General features: G+C 43.7%; 1 protein-coding gene across 1 annotated transcript in view; it reads left to right on the top strand.

Annotated features, from left to right (window-relative positions):
• Positions 1-26322, top strand: part of LOC308088116 (aquaporin-3-like) — a 123447-nt gene that overhangs the window by 25166 nt on the left and 71959 nt on the right. The gene's annotated exons all lie outside the window — the stretch shown is intronic.

Raw genomic sequence — 26322 nt, 5'->3', positions numbered from 1 at the left:
TATTGGCCACACAAAACATGTATACATTCAGCATACATAGCCAGGAACATAGGAAATTAATCTCCATAGATAGCTATAAGACAACAACAACATGTTTGAAACAAAGACAATAACAAAGGCTGAATACCAATACCTAAAAAATGGACCGGCATGCCTTACATTTATAGCAGCCAATTAATTATAAAGATATTAGGTCTGAAACAAAGCATGCTGAGCACAGACACTAAGTAGATTGGATTGTGGGAAGAACAAGATGAGTCACTGTTTTCTTTTTCTTTTTTGGAGTGATACCTGGTTGCTAAGTAACATTCTAAATTTGGAGCTACAGATTCTGTATGTGCTTTCAAAGGTTATTGTAGTCTCCAATAATATCCAAGATGAAAGAGACAGGTAAAAGCCTCCAGGTTATTATTGTCTGCTAACTAAATCTGGTTGTATTAACCTACAGCAATAGCAATACAACTGATCCTAAGATACATTCTGTATAGGTTAGTGGTGTAAAATAACTAAGTACATTTATTCAAGTCCATTTTTTTAGGTGCTTTTACTTAAGTGGAGTATTTCCTATTTTCAGTACTTTTACTTCTACTCCACTCAAGCTCACGATGTGTCGCATTGTGAGCTTGTAGATCTGCTATTTTCAAAAGATTTGTATACATTTTATACATTTGAAAACTTGGGAAATGGGACCTTCAGCATAATGTTTCAAATATTTTTTATTGTGAAGCACAGGGTAGGATTATACATTTCTGTTCATATATATGGATTGCTTCCTTTTTTTAAAAACAAAACCAACAGATATATACACAAAATAGACGGGTAACATGAAAAGAATACCAGCATAATGAGTACTTTTACTTTTGGTACTTTAAGTGCATATTGATACCAATACTTTTGTACTTTTACTCAAGTCAATTTTGAATTCTGGACTTTTACTTGTAACTGAGTATTTCTACATTACAGTATTGATACTTTTACTTTAGTAAAACATTGAGTACTTTTAGTTTTTCCACCACTGGTATAGGTTTTAGATTTAGGATGTATTTTAGACACACTCACAATTCAGGTCGCCCCCCCAAAAAAATTATCAGACAGCTGCAGTTGATTCAGAACACTGTTGCCCCAGTCCTTACTAAAACCAATAAAGTGGATAACATCTCTCCAGTTCTCAGAGCCTTACACAGGCTCCCGGGCTGTCAAAGAATTTATTTCAAAATGGTTTGAAAAGTACTGGATAGCTTAGGGCCAAAATGAACTTCTGATCTTCTGCTACATTAAGAACCACCCAAACATCTTAGGTTGTCTGGGATAGGACTGCTTTCATTCATTCCGTGTGCGGCACTGTAATTATATTCTCGTAGTCGGTTTTATTTTTAGCTTATTCTTAAAGGACGACTTCATATAATATGTCTTCATAATATAATATCTTCATATAATAGATCCTCACTAATGCTCATGATAAAATTGTACTATTGTTTTCTACTTGTCTCATAGGAGGGCTGTGAACACTTCAGAAACCCGCCTACCAGTGACATCATCGTCACTGGTAGGCAAGATTTTATTTAGATTTGTATTATCGCGAGAACAATGGCTTCTATTATACTAGCATGCTACCTTTCCAGGAATAGAAAGCCTGCAGTTTCTATTAGCTTGGCTTCCCCATCGATGATGCCACTGGTAGGCGGTATGATATTATAGGTATGATATTATATTATATATTATAATGAGCATTGGTGAGGACCAGTTATATGAAGATAGGTTGAAAATGGGTGAAGTTGTCCTTTAATATTATTATATTATTATATTCTCTTATTTTCAATTGTGTACTTTCAATTGTATTCTTCAACGTAATACTCTTGTTGTTATCAATTTGAATTGCCTTAATTGTAAAAGTAAAAAGTGCTATAAAAATAAACTTGCCACATGTAGTTTTCTGTACTTGTGTGTGTGTACAGAAGCTCCGGTGGGCTGCGGGATGCCATTGAGGAGATGGCCAGTGTGAGGAAGTGGACAGAACAGCAGATCCATGCCTCTGAGAAGACCAATACACAGGGCAACCAACAACTACACACTTCACTCCAGGATAAACTGGTAAGGACCGGTCTTTACCGCACAATTACCAAAAGAGGTTACATAACATTATATTTTTTATCCTACCTAATTTAGCCTACCTCATCCTTGTGTTGTAAACAGCTGACCGGATGTTGACAAGGATGTTGACATCTCTCCTAAGAACAGTAGATGGTTGAAACTGTCTGTACTGTCTGCAGTTAACGAAGACCTATGTGTCTCTTATATTTGGATGGATCTATATGGAACAGCTTTAAGCACTTAAACCCTATATACTTGGTTGAACGGAGCCTTTTTTCCTCTACGCAAGCTCAAAATGTGTCGCATTGTGACATGTGAGCTTGCGGATCTGCTATCTTTGTCGAATGTTTGCCCCAGAATAGGGACGCTAGAGTTCGATCATGTGGTTATAAGCATAGTTTATACTCTGTAGAACAAAGGTGTTGCTTTACTGACAAGAGCCACTCTACTAGCTATTGTGTCAAAGTTGTTAGCTTTTAGATCAGTTCTTGTCGACAAGCGATACCTTCCACGGATATGCCTAACCTCTCTTGGTAGAGTCACAGTGCATTGAGCATTTTGCTGTAACAGCCCTTTCACCGCTTCTTCTCTTACTGAAGCAGTGGTGTAAAGTAACTAAGTACATTTACTCAAGTACTGTACTTAAGTACACTTTTGGGGTATTTTCCAATTTTCAGTACTTTTACTTCTACTCCACTACATCTCAAAAGGCAAATATTGTACTTTTACTCCACTACAATTATTTGAAAGCTTTAGTTACTAGTTACTTTGCAGATATAAATGATTATATTATAAAATACATTAACCACTTCAGCCTTATTTTATACATATGCTATTTGAAAATAGCCGATCTTCAAGCTCAGCTTTGTGAGCTTGTAGATCTGCTATTTTCAAACATTTTAGTACTTTTACTTTTGATACATTAAATACATTTTGATGCCAATACTTTTGTACTTTTACTCAAGTAACATTTTGAACACGGGCCTTTTACATGTACAGTAACAGAGTATTTTTATATTGTGGTATTGCTACTTTTACTTAAGTACAAAATGTGAGTACTTCTTCCACCACCACTGTACTGAAGTCAGCATGGACCAAAGTCTGGTCCAAATAAAATTACTTTTGGGATTTCTGGAGAATGTCGTAAATCTTATCCTCGCTTTCCCTCCACCGCCTACACTATGTTCTCAGATTAGTTTTGATATTTTTTTCCTGCCTGTCACGACAGGCAGCAAATCAACAAAACTAATAATGGGTGAGAATTAAATGTACTGCAATCAGTCACACTATTTTCAGCTTGGACTCAGCAGAAAATGTATTCAGCTGTATAAGACTGACTGTGCATACAGTAAAGGACAGATCGTGAGAAACCGGCCAGCGAGTGATTATTATTGAGGTTCAGGGTTACGGTCAGAATTACGGTTTGGGTTGGAATGAAAGTCTTGACTAAGCATGTTGTGTTGAAGGTCAATGCAAGTAATGTGCCGTAAATCATCAAAGGCACATTTGCAAGTAGCACACAATTTTGTCTGTGTATATATATCTGTGTATGCGCTCGTGCACATGCACACACATACACACACGCTTGTATTACTATACTTGTGAGGACATTAACATTTTAGAATGACAGAGAGCTCCAGACTTCCCTTTCCAGACCAGAGCAACATTAGCAACTTCCTCCTGGGGCACCCCGAGGCGTTCCCAGGCCAGAGTGGAGATATAATCCCCCCATCTGGTCCTTGGTCTGCCACAACCTCTTCTCTTCCCAGTGGGACGTGCAGCGAGGACCTCCCTAGGGAGACGCTCGGAAGGAATCCGTACTAGATGCCCAAACCGCCTAAGCTGGGTCCTTTCCAAGTCAAGGAGCAGCGGTGTTAGATTGACCGAGCAGTCATGACCAGAAGTGAGGAGGCAGAGGCAGGAAATATATAAAATCCACTTGGTGGGCCTTTATTCCAAAATGTTACAGTGTTCATAATATACATCCTAACAATAAAATCATGTCCTCTGGGCACATGTTACTCTGTCCAGCCCTACTTACAGACTGCATAGAAAGCAGCCTTTTATACTCCCCACCCTCAGGTGCTACCAACTACAGGGTTGCTCTATCATAATAATTTCCCATAAACCCCCCCCGCATACCAACCCCAGCAATATACCTAATATGAAAACCACAATATGACATCACTTAACTGATCTAAATTAACTACAATCCCCAAACCCCACAATAACCCACAAACATAACTATATAACATTTTCCCCACCCCTGGCACAATCCTATCTGATGGAACCCTCCCGGAACTATAAAAGCAGCTGTTGTTTCCCCGGGGACTCTTTTAATGCTGCACCCTGGGAGTAGGAGACAGGAAAGTAAAGGTAAGTTGAGAAACATAGCAATAACATTTATTCTTAGAGCCCATAGCATAACTACTCTAACTCTGCTGTTTGTCTTTCACAGGTGACCCCTCCCCCGATGTCTGGAACACACATACATGCCAACAGATAATAAAGATTATAATTATAATCCATTACTTGTCTCCTACTTATTTATCATGTGCAATATCATACCATGTATAACTGTGTGTCCCCCGCCATATACAGTACATGAACATATCCCAAAGTCCTGTAACGTAACGGAGATTAAGAGGACCTCCGTTACATTACCTTCCCCCTCTCCCCCCAGAAGCACAGTACCTCAACATTCGGACCTACGGGACAACCAGTCAGCTACCTGGTTGGACTTCCCTGGCCGGTACTTGACAGTAAAGTTGTAGGGTTGCAAAGAAAGGTACCATCCAGCAATGCGCATATTTGCATCCTTCATCTTATGTAACCATTGGAGTGCCCGATGATCTGTCTCCAAGATAAACTTGCGCCCCAGCAAGTAGTATCTCAGCGTCTCAATAGACCACTTCATGGCCAGGCACTCCTTCTCAATTGTTGAGTACCGGGTCTCACGGTCCAGCAGCTTCCGACTGAGGAACAAAACCGGTTTCAGCTCCCCTTCCGCTTCCTGTAAAAGCACAGCCCCAAGGCCCACCCCCGAAGCATCTGTCTGAAGGGTAAACTGCTGGTTAAAATCTGGACTGTGTAGAACGGACTCGGTACTGATTGCCTGTTTCAAGTCTCTGAAGGCTTTGTCACTTTCTTCAGTCCACCGGACCTTGGTTGGTGCAGAGTCTTTAGTTAGGTCTGTCAAGACAGCAGCTCGCTCTGATATGTGCGGTATGAATTTGCGATACCAACCAATTAGCCCCAGATAGGACCTTAGTCTCCTCTTCGTGGTTGGGATGGGATAAGATGAAATAGCCTCCACCTTACTCACTTGAGGTCGGATGACTCCGCCCCCAATGACGTAACCTAGGTACTCCACTTCCCTTTTCCCCAATACGCACTTACGGGGGTTGATTGTCAGCCCAGCAGCCCTGATCCGATGGAGGACCTGTTGTAGGTGGGCTAGATGTTCTTCCCAGGTTTGGCTAAAGACCACCACATCGTCAAGGTAGGCTGCAGAGAATCCAGAGACATCTCGCAGGACCTGGTCCATAAGCCTCTGGAATGTTGCAGGGGCACCATGCAGGCCGAATGGCATAACTCGAAACTGGAACAGACCAGAAGGTGTTGTAAAGGCAGTCAGTGATTTGGCTTCTGGTGCTAAGGCCACCTGCCAATACCCTTTACTCAGGTCCAATGTACTGATAAACTTTGCCTTACCCACCCTCTCTAGCAGTTCATCAATTCTGGGCATCGGGTATGAATCAAACTTAGAAATGGAGTTTAGGTGCCTGAAGTCAATGCAGAATCTTAAAGAGCCGTCCTTCTTCGGCACCAAGACCACAGGGCTGCACCACTCACTGTTCGATTCTTCAATGATTTTCATCTCCAACATCATCTGTATCTCTTGCTGCAAGGCTGGCACTAACCGCTCTGGGATACGGTAGCTTCTCTTCCGGCAGGGTGCCACCTTTTCAAGGTAGATGTTGTGGTGGACTAGATTGGTGAACCCTGGTCGCTCTTGGAACAGCCCAGGATCTAGGAGAGCTTTCATCTCCTCCTGCTGTGGGGTTGTGAGATGAGTCACATCCACTGGGCTGGGTTCTGCTGTGCTGGTCGGGAACACCAGCTCCTCCACTTCCTCCACCACCGCAGGTCGGATGAGGAACTGTTGTACAACTGGCTCTGGATCTGGATGGACATGGAATTCTTTTAACAGGTTAATGTGAAAGTTTTGATGTTTTTTCACTCTGTCTGGCATATAGATTTCATAGGTGACCTTACCGATCTGTTTGGTGACTTCATACGGCCCCTGCCATTTTGCCAGCAGCTTACTTTCACATGACGGTAGCAACAGCAGTACTTTCTGTCCTGGTTGTAAGACCCTTTCCCTGGCATTCTTGTCATACCACGTTTTCTGTCTCTCTTGAGCAGTGACCATGTTCTCTTTTGCCAGAGCAGCCATCTTCTCCAGTCTTTCCCTCATCTTCACCACGTATGAAACAACATCCTCCCCTGGCCCCTTTGGCTCCTCCCAGTAGTCCCTCAACAGGTCTAGGGGCCCCCTCACCTGCCGTCCATAAAGCAGTTCAAAAGGGGAGAACCCAGTAGAAGCTTGTGGCACCTCACGGTAGGCAAAAAGAAGGTATGGCAACCACTGGTCCCAGTCGGAGCCTGTTTGAGACACAAACTTGCGCAGCATATCCTTTAGGGTCTGGTTGTACCGCTCAACAAGCCCGTCCGTTTGGGGATGATAGGGGGTGGTTTTAATCCCTTTTACACCTAACAGCTGATACACTTGTTGCAATAATTTAGACAAGAAGTTAGTTCCACAGTCAGTGAGGATCTCTCTGGCTACTCCTACCCTGGAGAACAACTGTAATAGGCAATTTGCCACGTGTCTGGCTTTGACTGACCTCAGGGGAAATGCCTCTGGGTAACGAGTGGCATAGTCACAAATAACTAAAATGAAACGGTTACCTGAGGCGCTCCTTTCTAAAGGTCCTACTACATCCATGCCTATCCTTTCAAAGGGCGTTTCAATAATGGGCAATGGCTGTAAGGAGGCCTTCGCTACTCTCCTCCTTGAGGTAATCTGACATGTGTCACATGAGCTGCAAAAGTGTGAAAGTTGGGTGTACATGCCTGGCCATGCAAATCGGCTACTGATTCTGCGCAATGTTTTGTAAAACCCCATATGCCCGGCCCAAGGAACTGAATGGCCTAGCTCCATGACTGTATGCCTGAGGGACTGGGGTAATGCTAAGGCCTCACTACTGCCCTGACACTGGTACAGAATGCCTTTCTTAATTACGTAGGTCGCTCCCTCCAAACAGCCTACCCTTGCCTGTTTGCGCCCCTCAACCTCTGATACTTTCTGAAACCATAACTTCAGTGTAGGATCCTGTCGCTGCAGTACACCTACATCAGGGGGAATATCCATGTCTAAGGGGTGGTCGGGTTTGGGCAACTCTGCGCTTTCCCTAGGGGTACCCAAAAATTTGTCCCTTCGCTTTTGGGTCTTGGACCTTAGTGGCTTCTCTGGACCTGCCTTCAGCTCAGCGTCATAAAACGGTAGTTCCCTGAGGGCCTCCCTTGCACTCTGCGCCCTAGTGGCCACATTACAGGACTTTGATATGGTCCCTGAATCCTCCTCCAACTCGACCTTACAGAGCACTGACTCCTGGGCCACTTCTACTGCAGACACAGTTTCAATGGGAGTAAAAGACTTGTGACTAGACAGGCTATTTTGTGGCTCTGTGGGTTGTAAAAAATCTAATAAAGTGGGAACATCAAGTCCTAAAATGACCGGATATGGGAGCTTGGGTGCTAGTGCCACTGAAAGAAGAAATGTCTGCCCTTCCACTGTCAAATAGACCTCAGCAGTGGGGTAGGCCTTTACGTCTCCATGGATACAGCTAATGTTAGCCCTGTCATCAGTCCACTGTTCTCTGGGGACTAGGCTGGATCGCACTACAGTCTGAAAACTGCCTGAATCTACAAGTGCGTTCTCCCGCTGACCATTTATAAGCACTGACACCATACGACCTATTTCCTGACTGACAGCAGTTAACCCAGTAGGTCTAGGAACAGAGCAGTGAAGAGAAGTTTTATTCTGTCTAGCAACAGGACATGAGTACTGGGTGTGGCCTAACTCATCACATTGATAGCACCTCAGCTCTGGCCTATCTGGCTTTTTGTTATAGGTGGGTCTAAATGGGGGGTCCTGCCTATTGTTGGAGTTTCTACTTTGGGCCTGACCATGACCACCCCTCTCATCCCCATAGGACTTACTTTTCCAACCGGGGGGACCACTCTGGTTGGCGGCAAAGCTTTGGCGGCCCCTCCTGGCAGAGAGGAACACTTCCGCAAGGCGGGCAGCCTCATCAGCAGTCTTTGGATCATGCTCCCGAATCCACACTTCCATTTCTGGCTGCACCATTCTCAGGAACTGCTCAAGGATCAAAAGTTCAGCCATGTCTTTAATGGTGGTGGTTTCTATTCGGACCCACTTGTTAAACATGTCCTTCAGGCGGGCGTATAGCTCACAGGGTGTCTCACCCGACTGGATGTTCAAGGCACGAAATCTCTGTCGATAAGTTTCAGGGGTGATTTCATATTTGACAAGAATCGCCTTTCTCACCTTCTTGTAGTTTTCTGAGTCCGCCATGTCCATGAGCACGTATGCACTACGGGCCTTCCCCGTCAAGAGGGGAACCAGACGGACAGCCCACTCATCTGGAGGCCAACGGCAAACGCGCGCCATTCTTTCAAATGTGGTTAAAAACTGTTCTATGTCATCTCCGGGAGACAGTGGCAACAGTTTTGGGTCTCGATGTACAGGTGACCTGCGCCTGGGCCTCACCTCCAGATCATCATCACCCCCACCGTCGTCATCGTCCATCGTTCCAAGTTCTAGCTCCTCGTCGTCCTCTCCTCTCATCTCCTGTACTCGGCCCTCAATCTGGCGAAACTGGAGCTCCAAATTTGTCCATCTCAACTCCTGGCGAGACAGTTCTTTGTCATGCTTCTGTTCTCTGGCTGCTTGAGTTTTCATGAAAGTTTTCATCATGCCAGACAGCTCCACCAGCGTGTCCCCGGTGGGGACTGCTGTGGCCCCCTGGTCAGTTCCCGACATCACTTCTACGATATCAGGCTCCTCCTGTTCCTCATTTCTTCTTCCTCCTCTCCTCATCTTCACCTCCTCACCAAGGTCAAAAAAAAAAAAAAATCCCACTTCCGACACCACTTGTTAGATTGACCGAGCAGTCATGACCAGAAGTGAGGAGGCAGAGGCAGGAAATATATAAAATCCACTTGGTGGGCCTTTATTCCAAAATGTTACAGTGTTCATAATATACATCCTAACAATAAAATCATGTCCTCTGGGCACATGTTACTCTGTCCAGCCCTACTTACAGACTGCATAGAAAGCAGCCTTTTATACTCCCCACCCTCAGGTGCTACCAACTACAGGGTTGCTCTATCATAATAATTTCCCATAAACCCCCCCCGCATACCAACCCCAGCAATATACCTAATATGAAAACCACAATATGACATCACTTAACTGATCTAAATTAACTACAATCCCCAAACCCCACAATAACCCACAAACATAACTATATAACATTTTCCCCACCCCTGGCACAATCCTATCTGATGGAACCCTCCCGGAACTATAAAAGCAGCTGTTGTTTCCCCGGGGACTCTTTTAATGCTGCACCCTGGGAGTAGGAGACAGGAAAGTAAAGGTAAGTTGAGAAACATAGCAATAACATTTATTCTTAGAGCCCATAGCATAACTACTCTAACTCTGCTGTTTGTCTTTCACAGGTGACCCCTCCCCCGATGTCTGGAACACACATACATGCCAACAGATAATAAAGATTATAATTATAATCCATTACTTGTCTCCTACTTATTTATCATGTGCAATATCATACCATGTATAACTGTGTGTCCCCCGCCATATACAGTACATGAACATATCCCAAAGTCCTGTAACGTAACGGAGATTAAGAGGACCTCCGTTACAAGCGGTTTTACTCCGAGTCTCTCACGGATGACTGAACTTCTCACCTTATCTTTAAGGACAGGCCACCCGTCTGAGAAAACTCATGAATGCCATTCTTAATTTTTTGTGGCATTTTTTTATCCTAAAAGCCTAGAGCCGAAAAATAGCAGATCTACAGGCTCACATCGCGTTGCGCTGCAACGTGCTGTGAGCTGCAACGTGCTGTGAGCTTGTAGATCAGCTATTTTTTGGTGCTTGACACTGGCACGCAACTATGTATAAATCATGTTTTACTCTTAATTCCAACCCCTAAAAACCTAACCTCTGAATGTCTAATCCTAATCCTAATCCCAACCTGAATCTTTTTCTAATTGTAAATAACGTATCTCTAAAAAAAAAGCAATTTCCTTGTGAGGACCAGAAAAGAATGGTCCTCAAAAATGTCTTTTTGTCACATTCTACTATACTTGAGGGGACATTTGGTCCTCACAACTTATAACACACACACACACCTATCTGCCTGCCTGTGTGTGCAGGTGGAAGCAGAGGCCGGGCTAGCGGAGCGGCTGCATCTGGTGGAAAGCCGTGCAGAGCGCTCAGAGACCCAGCAGCAGCGGGCCGGCCACGGCCAGCTGGACCGCCTGAAGCGCTCAGAGACCAAACTCAGCGGCCGCATCAGCTCACTGGAGAGCAGCCTCCGCCAAGAGCTACAGCTGGTCAAACAGGACTACCAGGAAGGTTTGTGCTTATATATATATAACCTGCAGGGGTAGGCTTTGACTTTTTACAGGGGCCGGTTTTGAAAGTGACAGTGTCACGGAGTGAGACAGGGTTGTTGGACCCAAGCGCACAAGCGGCGAGACAGCTGGCAGAGCAGTCTAAATTCAAGGGTATTTATTAATAAATGAACAGAAAACACAAGGACGCAAACTTGGAAACTTAACTATACTGGGAAACACTAAACTAATGACATGTAGACACAGATCTGGAACAGACATACTCACAGATGACAATTACTAATAACCTAGCAAGTAGCACGCACAAACACAGGGCTTAAATAGACACAGGACTAACAAGACACAGGTGAGACAAGACAGGTACAGTAGCAATTAACAACTAGGGCAGGCAGGAAACAATGGGAACGATACATAATAAGATACAAACAAGGAGACAGATCCTGACAGAAAATTGGTTTTGGATGTGAAAGTTGCTCTGTCAAATTTGTAATTGGGTTAAAGTACCAGAGTTATTCTGGCACTTTATGTGCTTAAGTACATGCTTTTAAAAATACATTTCACCAATTCAACCAATCTTCATATAATTGGTCTTCACTATTAGTGAAGAATGCGAATATAATAAGGTACCGTTTTTGTCTACTGGGTCTGTGTGTCTCAGAGGAGGGCTGGAGGACAGTTCAGAAACCTACCTACCAGTAACATCATCGACGGTGAATCCAATCTAATAGAGACTGCAGGCTTTCTATTCCTGGAAAGTTAGCATGCTATAATTAAAGCCATTGTTCTCACATGAATAAAAAAAAGAAAATATTATTTTTGTGAGAATAGGCCAGACAGACACACAGACCTTCTTTAGACGGCTCACCTCCTAGGAGCCACGCCATAAAAAAACATCACGTTAAGATAAGATATAGGAGCATTTCAGAACTTGTGTGAAATACAGCAGTGAGCTATCTATACCCTGGCCTACACATGTCAGTGTTAACAGGCTACGTTGCGGAGCAGACCACAGAAACATGGCAGCCTGCCTCCGCATGAAGTGACAGACATCCATCTCCAACTCCTCACCCTAGCAATTTGTAGCTCATTTCCCCAGAGACAAATGAAAGAGAAGACAAGGGGTATGTCTGTCAATGAATCTCCTGTCAAAGACTCTCATCCGCGTCCTCCCGGCACACTGCAGGGACCATCCATCCACACCCCGACCCCACTTACAATCTGGGATGAATGGATGGAGGGAGATGGCATGGGACGGGAGGACAGCGATGCATAATTGATAAGGGTCGTAAATATCAGACATATTGAGAGCAAGAGTGAGAGGAAAGGAGAGGAATGAGAGAAGACCGATGTGAGATGTGAACTGTTGTGAGAATCATTCATTCATACATTAAATGTTGAAGGACTGTACAGTAGCCTACATACAGTATATTATCCAGGTATACATGCTGAAGGCACAGTAAATAAATGTATATCAGTGTCTAAGTATGTCGGTCTCATATCCACTATTGATAGTCTGATGCTTGAACATGTATCCATTCATATTCATTGGCCACGGATGTATATTCATGCATATCCACAGGTGATAGATTGTACATTATGCTTGAATATACATAATATTATGTTAACTCAGTCAGACAGATGTCTAGTGTTTTATTTTTTAAAATATTATCTTAATCTCAATTTCTGTCTTACCTATCCTGCATGTGTTTCACTCTAACTGCTGTTGCTGCTACGAGTGTGACGTACCGAACCCCCCCCCCCCCCCCACCCCCCACAGGGATCAATAAAGATTAATTTTATCTTGTATGAGTAGATAAACAGTATTAGAGAGGGTTACATATAAACAGAGATACAGAGACAGAGGAAGAGAAAGGTACAAGGGAGTGTATCTGCCTTGTTCAACATATAAACACCTATCCTATTCTCACTGCACTGGCTCCCCGTTTCAGCCAGGATCGACTACAAGATCCTACTAATCACTCACAACTGCATAAATGGACATGCCCCTCCCTACCTACAGAAACTAATTAAGGCTCTACAAACTTCCACCCGCACCCTCAGATCTACGAGCAGATTCCTCCTCGATGTCCCTGGTACCAATCTACGTACTATGGGGGACCGGGCCTTCTGCTCGGCGCCTATTGATCTGAGAGCACCACAGACCCTGGACACTTTTAAAATAGGTCTGAAGACTTTTTTGTTTAGGAGGGCATTTTGGTGTTGAATTGTTGTTTAGACACATTTGTTTTTAAACCCTGCTTTTTTAAACTTATATGATTGATGATGTGTTTTTACCATTTTGGCACTCTAAGATTCATTGTGAATGAAAAGTGCAATACAAATACAATGTATTATTATTATTTATTAAACAGAGATACCGAGAGAGAGAGAGAGAGAGGGAGAGAGACGTACAAGGGGGTGTATCTGTCTTGTTCAAAACCTTTCTAGTTTCCAGCTCCCTGCCACTGACAATTACTTCTTACAGAATATTTAATTATACAGACAAGATATTTACATTTCAAACATGGGCAGCTTGGACTTCTGTTGTGTCTTGCCTCTGTTATGACCGACATCAAACCTAATGAAAGTGGAAGAGAATATAATTCAAGTGTAAATGATCATTTGTATTAAGATAAGCGTTGATATCAGTATTCCGCAATGATTGCTATGGAGTGTTTTTTCAGTAAAAAGGGGTCTCCTCGTCTCTCCAACTCTTTAGTAAACAGAAGATACAGTTTCAGGTCAGGATACCAATTTTATCCAATCAGGAGAGAGAACTAGTACCACTCAAAAATAAATGCTGCTGAGTGTTCGCACTCGTGTATATTTTGGAACGCAACTATACAAGTTGTCAATGTACAACAGTTTAGGAGTGTCTGGAGCAATGGTTATTGTGAAAAATATACCAGTGAAAGATTATATCAAAGAATATGAGCAGACCAAATTGGAATTGGAACACAATGAAATTGATGCTGATACATTATATTTGTGTGGCTCTATAAAAATGATTATCCCAATATAGAGCTTTAACTTTTTACAAACTTTCTCTTTTACAAAAACATATTTACACCCTCTTTAATAGATAGGGTAATACTCCTACTACAAATGCATGAATAATAAAAAATAATAATGATAAAAAGATTAACAAATGATAATTAGGGTGCCGAGCACGGCAGGTGCTACTGGAACCCTATTGTTTTGTAAGGATTATTAGTATTCTTCCGTCCTTAAAAGTATCTGGTTCTCAGATCAAAAACAACCAAACTTGGCAAATAGTCAACCGATACTCAGGTTACAAAATGCATGTCAATTTTCCTGATGGTGGAACTGGCATTATAATAAGCAACTTTACGTTTTGGCCAATGGCCTCTAACTTTTAAACTGTAAGTCTCACAAACGTATTTTTTTCATGGTTTCTGTGCATCCAGACGAATCTACCCATATATGCCTATTGCCTTGGTAAATTCTATTTCTTCTCCATAGTTTTCTTCTGTAAGTCAATCTTTATCTTCATCATCATCTCATAGTCTTCTTCTTCTTCTGTAATTGGGCCCCATCAATTGCCACTTGCTGCTTAAAATGTTGTCACATTCCTTATTTTTCCTTCAATTGCTATATTTTCTCTAAATTGTTCAGCTACTAACTCCACAATTCCTGCCTTTTGGACAGGGTTTAAGTCAGTTCATGATGCCATCGACTCCCTGAGGCAGATCGTTGACACCAGATCCCGCCTGGACAAAGAGAAACTTCAGAAAGACATGAGACACATCCGAAGAAAGATGGTGGGACTCAGTGACCTGTGAAACAACCAATTTTCCAATCAGAAAACGAGTTTCTTTTCGGCAAGGAACACAGTCATACTACAGTATAAATTATGCTTAATGCCTCTCCACTCATGCATTTATTCATCAGTTGTTCTTGTAGTAGACCTAACAGTTTGAGCAGGTTGAGGTTGAGGCTGTATAATTGTACCTAGCTGCTTGTCTCTCATTTGAAACTCTTACACAATTACCATTCTGTGAGTTTTTTCCCTCAATAGCTAACGTTTGGATGTACTCTATTGGCACACAAATATGACATTTATTTAAAATGTGGTAGAACTTTGTCTTGATTTTACTGTTAATTCTTTCCTTCTGTGTACATTAAACATCATACTCACACTGTAGAGACTCTTTTCACTTTTCATTAAAAAAATATTGTCTATTATTTTTTATCAATAAATCTGTTTACTATTGCTGATGTTCCCACTAAAAAGAAATTATGGAAAAAATTGCATGCTAGAAATGTTGCTTGAGACTGTGAACTAAATAAATAAATAAAATGTAAAAAAAGAAACAGACTACCTACTGAGGAGGCTTTGGTCCTTTGATGTATGCAGGAAAATGCGGAGGATGTTCTACCTGTCTGATGGGGCAATGGCATCAGGGCAGGTGATGCCAACAGGCTCAATCAACAGACTGATAAAGAAGGCTAGCTCTGTTATAGGAGCGAGGCTGGGTTCTCTGAAAGCAATAGATGAGCAATGGACCCTTGCAAAACTATACGTGCTATCGTTGGTCAACAGCTTCACCCTCTGCCCGCCACTATGGTGGACAGAGGAGCAACGTCAGCAACAGACTGGTCCATCTGCATGCTGTTCCAAGGAGCTCTGCCTGAAGTCTACCCACTCAGGTCACATATCTTTAAAAAAAAAGTTATGTTTTTTTACACATTAGTATTCTTTTTTTATTCCTTATTTTATGTTACGTCTTTTTTGTATTGCGTCCCAGTTATTTTTCCAGTGTCTTGTTTTGGTTTGTTGTGTTTTTGACTTTTGTCTCTGGTTCTCCAGCCCTTGGACATGTATTCCCCTGCTGTCTTGTTCTGCTCTCCCTCTCTCTCTCTCTGTCGCTCTGTCTCTTTCTCTCTCCGCCCTCTGTCTCTCCTTCGTACACACCCACATTACTGTTCCACCTAAACTCATTCCCTCTATAACCTATCCTCTTTTTTTATTTCCCTTTGTGTTCACTAAGTATTGTGTCTATGTTAGCTCAGTCATTTCTGTCCTTCCTCAGTATCCGTATCTAGATTAGCTCAGTCGTTTCTGTCGTTCCTCCGTGTCCGTGTCTAGATTAGCTCAGTCGTTTCTGTCCTTCCTCAGTGTCCGTGTCCATATCAGCTCAGTCGTTTCTGTCGTTCCTCAGTGGTCCGTGTCTAGATTAGCTCAGTCGTTTCTGTCCTTCCTCAGTGTCCGTGTCCATATCAGCTCAGTCGTTTATGTCGTTCCTTAATCCTTAGTGTCTGTGTCCATATCAGCTCAGTCGTTTCTGTCGTTCCTCAGTGTCCCTGTCTTTCTATCGAGTTGTCTCAGCTCTACTGCTCTTCTGTGATGGCAGCCAGTTCGTGTTCCCAGTACCCGTTCTGTCTACCTTAGCCCTGATGTGCCCATTTTCTGCCTTGTACTGTAAAGCTCTTCCAGTTCTGTCCTGTCTAGCATTGTGATTCTGACGTGTCTGTCAGCTTGTCTAGAAGGTCTCTTTTGTCTGCCTGTGCAACATTCCTGTCCATCTCAGCTCATTCCCTCTAACGTCCTCTATCCTGTCTTAATGTTCACCTGTTACCTGTTAAGTCTTCTCTATTTACACTCACCTGTGTTCTGTTCCTATTCAGTTCATAGAATGTTCCTACGTGAGAAAATTACTGAACTGCATGGTTAAACTCAATTCTGCTCTGCCTCCCGCTTGTCATCTGTACTTGGGTCCTAATCTACTGTCTTTGAATTTCCCCTGCGGGATCAATAAATGTCTTATCTTACTGACTCCCCATAAACCCAGCGATGATCTGCCAGAGCTTCAACTTTATTGCCACATCACAGGTTTACAGGTGTAAAAAAAAGTGGATGAAATTACTGTCAAGCTCTCATTTGCCGTTTTCAAAAAAGGGGAAAAGAGATAGAAATAAAACAAGGAAAACTGGTCAGAAATGTCAAATATTCCTACTGTATGTACATACATATAAGGTGCATGGTTAAAGGAAAAAAGATGGCAATGCAATGATGCAGTTAAAACAGTAGCAGATATAAATAAACATATATAATAAACATATATACATACATAAGGTAAGGTGCATAGTTCAAAGAGCAATAGCAATAAAATAACATCTATGTAGAAACATTTAGCAGCATACAGTATATCAGGCAGTGCCAGAGCTTGTGTCCCTCTTGCCTGTCTGCCTCTCCATCAGTCTTGTTAATTGTGCCTCTCCTTGTCTGTCTGCCTGTCCCGCTGTTAGTCTGAGTGTCTGTTTGTGTGTCCACTTCCTTGTCTGTTAGCCAATCTGTCAACGTTTCCCTGTCTTATTTGTTTGTTGTTTTCTTTTGTGTCAGTTATGTCTAAGCTTAGTCGTTCTATCCTGTCTTTCTGTTCTCTCTCATTCCTTTGCTGTTCTATCATCCCAAGGCAGTTCATAATTGTTCCCTTCTGATTTTGACATCAGTAAACCTGTCTGTCTGCTTGTTTAGAAGGTATCTTTGAACTTGCCTGTGTGCTTGTTTTTTTTGTTTTTTTTTAGTTTGTTTGTTTTCTTTACATCTGTGCATGTTTGTTCCGTCCCACTCCGTCCTTCCCCCAGCCAGTCCAGCACTTTTTTCCCTTCTGCCCTGCCTTGCCATGCCTGCAACGAACATGTTTTGTCTGTTTCCATCCTGCTGCTGCTCTGGCATGGCTTACCCTGCCTGCCCACACCCAGTCCAGTGCTATTTTGTACTGTCCATGTCTGTAGCTGCCCCTCTCCCTGCCATTCCAATGTTCAGTCCTGTGCCCGGGGCTTGCCCTTGCCTCCACAGGGGGTACTGTCACGCTCTGCTCCCTCTGGCCATGTTCCCCAGCCCGTAGCCACTTATTCCTGGACATTTATTCAACCTGACCTCTTGCTCTGCTCTGTGACCTGACCACCCAGTGTCTTGATCCATCATTTATCTGTGTCATCTCTTTATTCCTTGAAGAGCAATCTTCTCCACACACTCTTCTTTCTGTATCGCATCTGCAACTCATTCAAGCTCTCCTGTATTGCCTCCATGTTTTCATTAATGCTATGCTGCATTGCGTCCACCTTTTTGTTAACACTCTGTTGCATTGGCTCAATCTTTTCATTGAAGCTCTGCTGCATCGCATCCATCTTGTCCTTCAGAACCTGCCTTTCCTCGGCCCAAAGAATCTCTTTCTGCCGGAAGTTATTCTTGACGAGATCCAGCTGGCATTGGATGTGTTCATTCTCCTCTGTGATGAACTCTTGTTTCCTGGAGGTGACGGCGTTCAACTCATATTGCTCTTCTAGCCGCCTTTCATGTGTGTGCATCGCCTCTTCCAAGGTCCTTTTCCAGTGGTCTTCACACTTAAGGATTTCTTCTTTCCAGGCTGCATCTATTTCAAAAATCCTGCTGAGATCCGTGTTGTGTCTCTTGTTCAAATCTAACAGAGCCTTATAATCAGCCTCTAGTCTATTCATGTAATCCAGCAACTTCGAGGCCGCGTCTTTCCCCAATGGGATAAAGCACTTCTCCTTGTTCTCCTCTGATTGACTCTCTTGTAGGGAGGGGATGGCTTGGTCTCCCCTGTCTTCCGGAAGCAGTGTCAGGGCCTTCTCATTTGCCATCTTCAACTGTCTTTCCTGGTCGCTGATCTGCTCTGCTGCGGTCAGCAACTCCTGCATGTTTAAAGCTTCCTTTTCTCCAGGTTGGTTTCTTTCCTCCTTCCATTTCCTCAGCATCATAAGACCATCAGTGGTTGCTTCCAGTGACTTTTCAGTACTACGAACAAGAGCTGTCAGAGTGAACATCCTTTAAGCCTATTCAATAGAGAATGTACCTGCTGGATGGCACTGTTAGAGGCTGCTGTTGTGCTAGCAAAAATAGCACAACACCCACTCTTTTACACCTGTCAACCTGTGCTGTGACAAATAATGAAGATAAAATGTAATAAATTAATAAAACTAGGTTGTACTAAGATGAAGGGCGTCTGACCAAATCTTTTATACTTAACAGTTATACCACAGTTATTGCATCATCAAGGACTTTGATGATGTCACCTGCCTCAAATCCCTGTGAATGGCTGTTGTCAACCAGAGTTGATTCAGCCATCAGCCAATGAGCACATTTTTGTCTTTTTTTTATCATTGTATATATAGTTTTGAATTTTGCTGATTTGAAGAAGAAAAGAACGTGGCAATGAGAGATGTGCAATGGGGAAACGTTCAGCATTGAGGGGTAATTTTGTATTAGATTTATATAATGTGCAGTAAGGCATGTAGCCTACCATACATCAACATACAACTATACACCAGCGTTTGGATGTTTGGTTAGAAGTCCATTTCCTCCATCGTGTAGTAACGGCAATTATTACATGACCGCGCCGTACTGTGCATACGACTGAGTTCAACTACCTCGGTAGATAAAAGGGAGGGCATAAGTCCGAACACGAACACATGAGAACCATCCTGTGGATTTCACTATATTCTCCATCATAAAGCAGATGCTACTCCCCTGGATGGATGTGTTCCTCCACCGTCCTGTCTATACGAAAAACCTGTTCTGCTTGTGGTATTGTTTCCCGGTCCATCTCGGTAGAAGTCTCATGTCTCAGAGAGATTACAATCGCTCAGTCCATGTTGTATAAATCGTCACCTTCAACTAGGGATGTAACGATGCATCGTGAAACAGTTATTAATATTGATTATTATCAATGCAACTATATCAACTATTTGACCTGACCAAGCCTGAAAATAGCAGATCTACAAGCCCACAATGCATAATCATCATATCGCAACATGTTGCAAGTTTGGAGACCTGCTGAACACTGGAGTTTCCAACTCTAATTACTTGACAGAATTTCTTCTCTCGTTCACAGATGGGATTCTAATAGAGGAACGCCTTATTAGCTTTGATATATAAGTAATCGAAATGTAAGAACTATTCTGTGGTGTTTCATACCAAGAGATGTGGTCTTCTCACAGCACATTTTCATTAGGTTTGAACTTTGACAGGAGGAGATCTCAAGCAAGTCTATAAAGATAATAGACAGACAGCGTATTGCGCTCCCATGTGGGAACAACATGCAACTACACCTCTAAATGACATGTTTTAGTAGTAGTCCTATATCGATGGCCAAAACGCAAAACCTCCTATCTGAAAAATTAACATTGTTGGGAAAATGAAAAAGAAAACTACAAAATGTTGTATCTTTTTTGCACAGTGCTATTTTTTTATGATACCCATCACATAATTCACCGTTTCTGGATTTCTGGATTATATTACAATATTATATGTTAATTACACTGATCTCATATTGCAAATGCAGATAGGAGGTTTTTCCCCACTTTTCCTGGATAATTCTGCAGATAGGAGCTTTTGCACTGTGATGTTAAGTGATTGCATAACTAAATAATGATAAATAGTACAGGCTGTAAATACATACATTTACAGCTGCAAACAGTTGCATCAGTGGTGTGGTCTAGGTTTGTTTTCTGAGGTATACAATAATCATTCCCTGCACGAGATGCGTGTGGTCGTGGGTATACGCTAGGTCATTTTCAATGGTATGAAATGGTTAGTAGACTGTATACGCTTTTTTCCAAAAACAACAACAATTAGGTGGACTACAAAACAACTGGCCCAGGCACCCCTCGACATAATCCCCCTTATACCCTCAACTCCACCACCTGAAATACCCCCCCACTCCCACAACCCCCATTCCCCCCAAGCAGCACAACACACCCCCCAAACCCCACCCATTAGGTGGACTACAAAACAACTGGCCCAGGCACCCCTCGACATAATCCCCCCTATACCCTCAACTCCACCACCTGAAATACCCCCCCACTCCCACAACCCCCATTCCCCCCAACCAGCACAACACCCCCCCCCCAAACCCCACCCACCCAAACCCTCATGCCCTCCAACTCCCCTAACTCATACAACTGGATCACCAACCTTGTGTCCGGTGTGGATAGTGGAATAGTATGTAAGATCATTGAATGTCTTAAAGAGCCTGTAAGCAAGGAGGAAAGACGGATGCCTTGACCCTAGAATCACCACAGCCAGGGAGGAGATGAGAGCAGCACACAGGGACTTTGTCACTGACCAAAAAGGAGAGGGTCTGAGGGAGGAATATAAGCGGAGGAAGGAGGAGCTATATCAAGTGTATGCAACTGGAATAACGGGAGCTGACCCAAAAGATCAGGGACATTAAAGAGGTGCATGTTAACCAGAAACATGGCAAGAGCTGGAAGCTCATCAATGACATTTCTGGCAGAAGCTCTTCTCAGACTTCCAAGATCTGGGGAGAAAGCGCAGAGGAACGAGTTGAAACATGGTACCAGCACTTCAAAACACTCCTAGGAAATCCTCCTTCAACCGAAGAAGAGGATGATCCGATGCTCCTGTCTTCCATGACCTTCCCAAACCAGATGGTTCACCATGGATGAGTACCAGAGGGCCAAGGCTACTATCAAGTGAGGCAAGAGCTGCGGGGAAGATGGAGTGACAGCAGAGGTTCTGATGTATGTGCCCATAGACGAGGTGGTGTTGGATTTTATCAAGCACACACGTCTAGCAAGCTGCCGAAGCTGTGGAGCAAAATGATCATCGATCCAGTACCAAAGTCAGGCGAACTCACCAAGGCATTAGCCTGAGCTCACAAGTTGCCAAGACGGCTAACAGGAAAATCCTCAACCGTCTTAGACTCATCTTAGACCCTGTAATGAGAAACTCGGGCAGATAGTGGTGCTGAGGAGGATTCTGGAAGGAGTAAGGAGCGGAATCTTTCAGTGGTGATCACCTTCATGACTTCCAAAAGGCTTTTGGCACCATCCACCGGGGGAATCTGATGAACATTCTCCGGGCCTATGGAGTTCCTGAGAAGATGGTTCAGATGATGGAGACAAGCTACTCGAGGCAGTCCAGGACTTCTAATAACCTGGGCCTGGACTGCTTCAATGGAACAGGACCTGAAGGTCCGGGGGGCACTTGACTGGAATGCCTTGCATGGGATGAGGAGAGTGTGGAAATCAGACATGGGAGAAGACCTCAAGAGGCGGCTGTTCGTATAGCTACAGTGGAGTCAGTACTGCTGTATGGGGCTGAGACATGGACCGTCACAGCACAACATGAAAGGGCCTTAGATGGAGTCTACACAAGAATGCTATGAATGGCACTAGGATTCACATGGACGGACCACATCAGAAATGTGGTCCTCTACAGGAACCTACCATGGGTCACAGACAAAGTCAGAGAGAGAAGGATGAGGCAGGGCACTGCGTCAGGGACCCATAACTAGTGGCAAGCAAACTAACACTATGAGAGCCAACCCAGGGCAAAGCCAGGAGAGACAAGAAGTGCACCACCTACGTAGATGCACTTCGGCGTAACAGCTTAGCCAACAATACTGTAGAGCTCAAGACCCTGATGCTAGATAGGAGAGTGTGGAGGGCAGCGATTCAGGAGTCCCAAGTTGGTGTTGGCTAGACCACACTCACACATCGCAAAGACCCTATTCTATATGATCCGGCCTAACTGACCCATGCCCCCCTCAACATAATCCCCCCCATACCCTCTACCCCCAACTCCACCACCTGCAATACTCCCCCACTCCCACAACCCCCCCCCCCAACTGCCAGCCCACACCTCTCCACCTCCATAACTGAAAACCCCATCCCACTTCAGGGGTCCCGAGTTGGTGTTGGCTAGACCACACTCTCGCATCGCAAAGACCCTATCCTGTGTGATCCGGCCTAACTGGCCTATGCCCCCCTCAACATAATCCCCCCATACCCTATACCCCCCAACTCCACCTACTGCAATACTCCCCTACTCCCACAACCCCCCCCCCCCCCAACTGCCAGCCCACACCTCTCCACCTCCCTAACTCAAAACCCCATCCCACTTCAGTAGTCCTGAGTTGGTGTTGGCTAGACCACACTTTCGCATCACAAAGACCCTATCCTGTGTGATCCGGCCTAACTGGCCTATGCCCCCCTCAACATAATCCCCCCCATACCCTCTACCCCCCAACTCCACCACCTGCAATACTCCCCCACTCCCCCACTCCCACAAACCCCATACCCCCCAACTACCAGCCCACACCTCACAACCCCCATAACTCAAAACCCCATCCCACCCCATACCCTCATACCCCCAAATCCCACCCAACCCATCACCCCCACTCCCAGAACCCCCGGTCCCCATGCCCCCAACCAGCACACCACAACCCCCAAACTCCACCCACCCAAACCCTCATGCACCCCCCACCCTATACCCCCCCAACCACCACCCACACCTCCCACACCCTATAACTCCAAACCCCATCCCACCCCCATACCCCCCAACCAACAAACCACAATATTTTTACAGGGTTGTTGGCTGCCACGGTCTGCAATTAATAAAAAATCACACCCAGTGTGAAGTGGGCGGTGTGGTCACAGTGGTCATCACAGTGATGGAAGTTCACATAAAGAAAAGTAATATTGTGGACCAACCATTGTACACCCCCTAACTTAAAAAAAATGTGTTTTTTTTAAGTTAAAAAAAAAAATGTGTTTTTTTTAAGTGCATAGTCCTATTTATAGGGCTATGCACATGTGTCATGTGTTTCACTAGCCAATCACAGTCCTGAATAGAGTCAGCGGTGGCCAATCACGGTGCAGGGTTAGGGGGGTACAATGGTGGCCAATCACAGCGCAGGGTTGGGGGGGTACAATGGTAGCCAATCACAGTGCAGCGAATGTCGATGTCCAAACCTCACTTAAAGGGGCGCGGTTTCACCCCCCAAAAATCACGACAATGACGTTCACATTTAAGCAGCAATGACAACCTCTAACCACAAGTTCAAAATGTTCAATGCCAAAACCTCCTATCTATACCTAAAAATGACCTCCTATCTACATAGATGCACATAGAAGGTTTTTACCTAGAAATAGTTAGGCTTACAAACAAACATTATTTTTGTTAAATAATGCTTTTTTTATGCTCATTTTGAGATCAAGACATTCTACAGTACTGTATCAAGTACTACCATTATTTTTTTTAATCAACTCACACTCTTGGTGTGATAAAAGTGTCACCACGTGACACTAATCATTAGCAATCAACAAGGCAATGCAATTAACTTGACAGAGTTACTAACAAATACTTAACTAGTAAGGGGGGAAGACACTTTTTTATTTTGAAAATAATAGATGACTACAAACTGAAAGACATTTAGACGGTCTACATAACATAAAATTCCCAAGTTTCAGCTCTGTCTGCTGCTCAACTAGTTCTGGTGCAGATAAGAGGCTTTGCGCTTCAACATTTTAGCACTAATTGGCACTGAACAAGATAGGAGGTTTTAGTCAAATGACTTTTTCTGACAAAATGAGGGGCGGGACTATCTTGCAGACAGACTGAGCATGTGCAGCATAGCCCAGTGTATATCAACCCTGGCAAACGTCCCAATTTTGGGCCGGGGCTACTGCTGAGGTGTGCCGCGCCGTTTGAAGGAGGTTTGAAAAAAAATGATTTTAAACAATAATAATAATCAGGCATGCAAACAGCCCCGAGGTGAAAAGGGTGACAACATGCTGTTTTTTTTCGGGTCAGGTGTTACACTATTGCCCTATTTGGATTCAAAACGGCTAGTGGAAGCTGAAAAGCTACAAGTTTGCATGTCTGAATAATGCAAAAACAGAAATATTTGTTTGCATTTGTTTTTTTTCTCCCCCATATATTTTCATGATAAAAAAGTGCGTATCGTATCGAAATCGTATCGAAGTTGTGTGCCCAATATCGTATCGTATCGTTTCGTGAAATGTGAAAATCGGCACACCCCTAGTGTGTGTATATAGATATACCGTATATATATATATAATTATATATACCGTATATCTAGGTGTGCCCTGGGATTTTTTGGCTATGCCAGGTGTGCCTTGGCACAAAAAAGGTTGATAGACACTGGCATAGCCTATAGTCCTCATCCACAGTGAAATCCGAAAATCATGAAATTTGCACATAGGAGGTTTTGCATTTTGGCCATCGATATGGCTCATATGGGCTCATGTAAGAATATATTTTCATCAAATCTAGTGTTGCTTATAAAGTTTATGAAGATCGCTACGTCTGTCCTCCACACAGCAGTGCACTGGAAAGAGAGATAGAGGAGGGAGGGTGAGAGAGGCAGAGAGGGAGACAGACTGTGCGTGTAATGATGCACAATCATGTGCACACACAGGGGAGAGAGATGTAAATTCAATAAACGCCTAATTAACACAAACTTATTAATGTTCCCTGCTCACCTACGGTATGACACACGCATGCATGCACAGATTGCACACGCACTGGACCCTGACTCACTCTCTGTGTGTGTGTGTGTGTGTGTGTGTGTGTGTGTGTGTGTGTGTGTGTGTGTGTGCGTGTGTGCGTGCGTGCGTGCGTGCGTGCGTGTGTGTGTGTGCGTGCGTGTGAGTGAGTGAGTTCGAAGAGCAATAGCAGGAAAGGGAACACTTGGCTTTTTAGGATTGTGCTGTGTTATGACAGTCCTTTACGGCAGTGGTTCTCAACCTTTTCAGGCCATGACCCCCCAAAATAATCATATTTGAACTGGGGACCCCACAAAATAATATTTGAAGCAAAACTAAAACTTGGAATTGTAGGAGTTGAGGCAATATTTTTTGTTTGACCCGGTTCCACAGATAAATATTGGGAAAATAGCAGATCTACAAGCTCACAGCGCCTTGCATATATTATTTGACAATTTAGCCAATGTTGGGCCAGTTTTTATAGTATATTTGTAGCCTGGGACCAGACGAATCTGCAAAAAAAAAGCCATGCGAGGTAATATAGTTTGTTGATTACTTTAGATGCCTTCTTTCTTAATTTTCTTTTTGAGGAATTCAAAAGGTCTTAAAGGTCCTTCAATGTTATTTGGATGCACCCATGAGCAGCTTACCTAGTGATAAATATCACAAGTATGTTATTATTTACCTGACTGTTCTAATAGGAGGCGATGTAGAACACAATCCCACTGTCACATCCTGGGTCGATCTATCCTCTGCCTTTTCCCTGTTTTTACCACTCTCTGCTCGCCCCCTCCCCCCTGTGAGTCCTTGATTGAGAGACTGAGTTCCACCCGGGTTCATAGCTGCAAGTTTTTTTTTTAAATGAACGTGATGGCACCGGCCCATTACTGGGCGGTCCACCAGGCATATGCCTGCTGTGTTACTGTCAAACGGCCAGTCCGCCGCTGGGCGTGTGTGTGTGTATGTGCTTCCATGGGGCGCGGCTGTGTTCACAAGCTCATAATAAAGAAGAACTTTCAACCTCACCTCACCTGAGTGTCAGCAGATTCCTGCCAAGCACTCTTTTTATGAGCCCAATACAAGGGACAAGGTTCAGTGTGGCTTTGTCTGTACGAACCAATCAGAAAGGATCTCTCATCTCATGTGACCTCTGAGGAAATTAAACCAAACTAAACTAAA

The sequence above is a fragment of the Gymnoscopelus braueri genome, assembly GCF_963280865.1.
Source record: "Gymnoscopelus braueri genome assembly, chromosome: 7".
Lineage (NCBI taxonomy): Eukaryota > Metazoa > Chordata > Actinopteri > Myctophiformes > Myctophidae > Gymnoscopelus > Gymnoscopelus braueri.
Note: the sequence above shows the minus strand (reverse complement) of the source record. Positions and strands in the feature narration are given on the sequence as shown.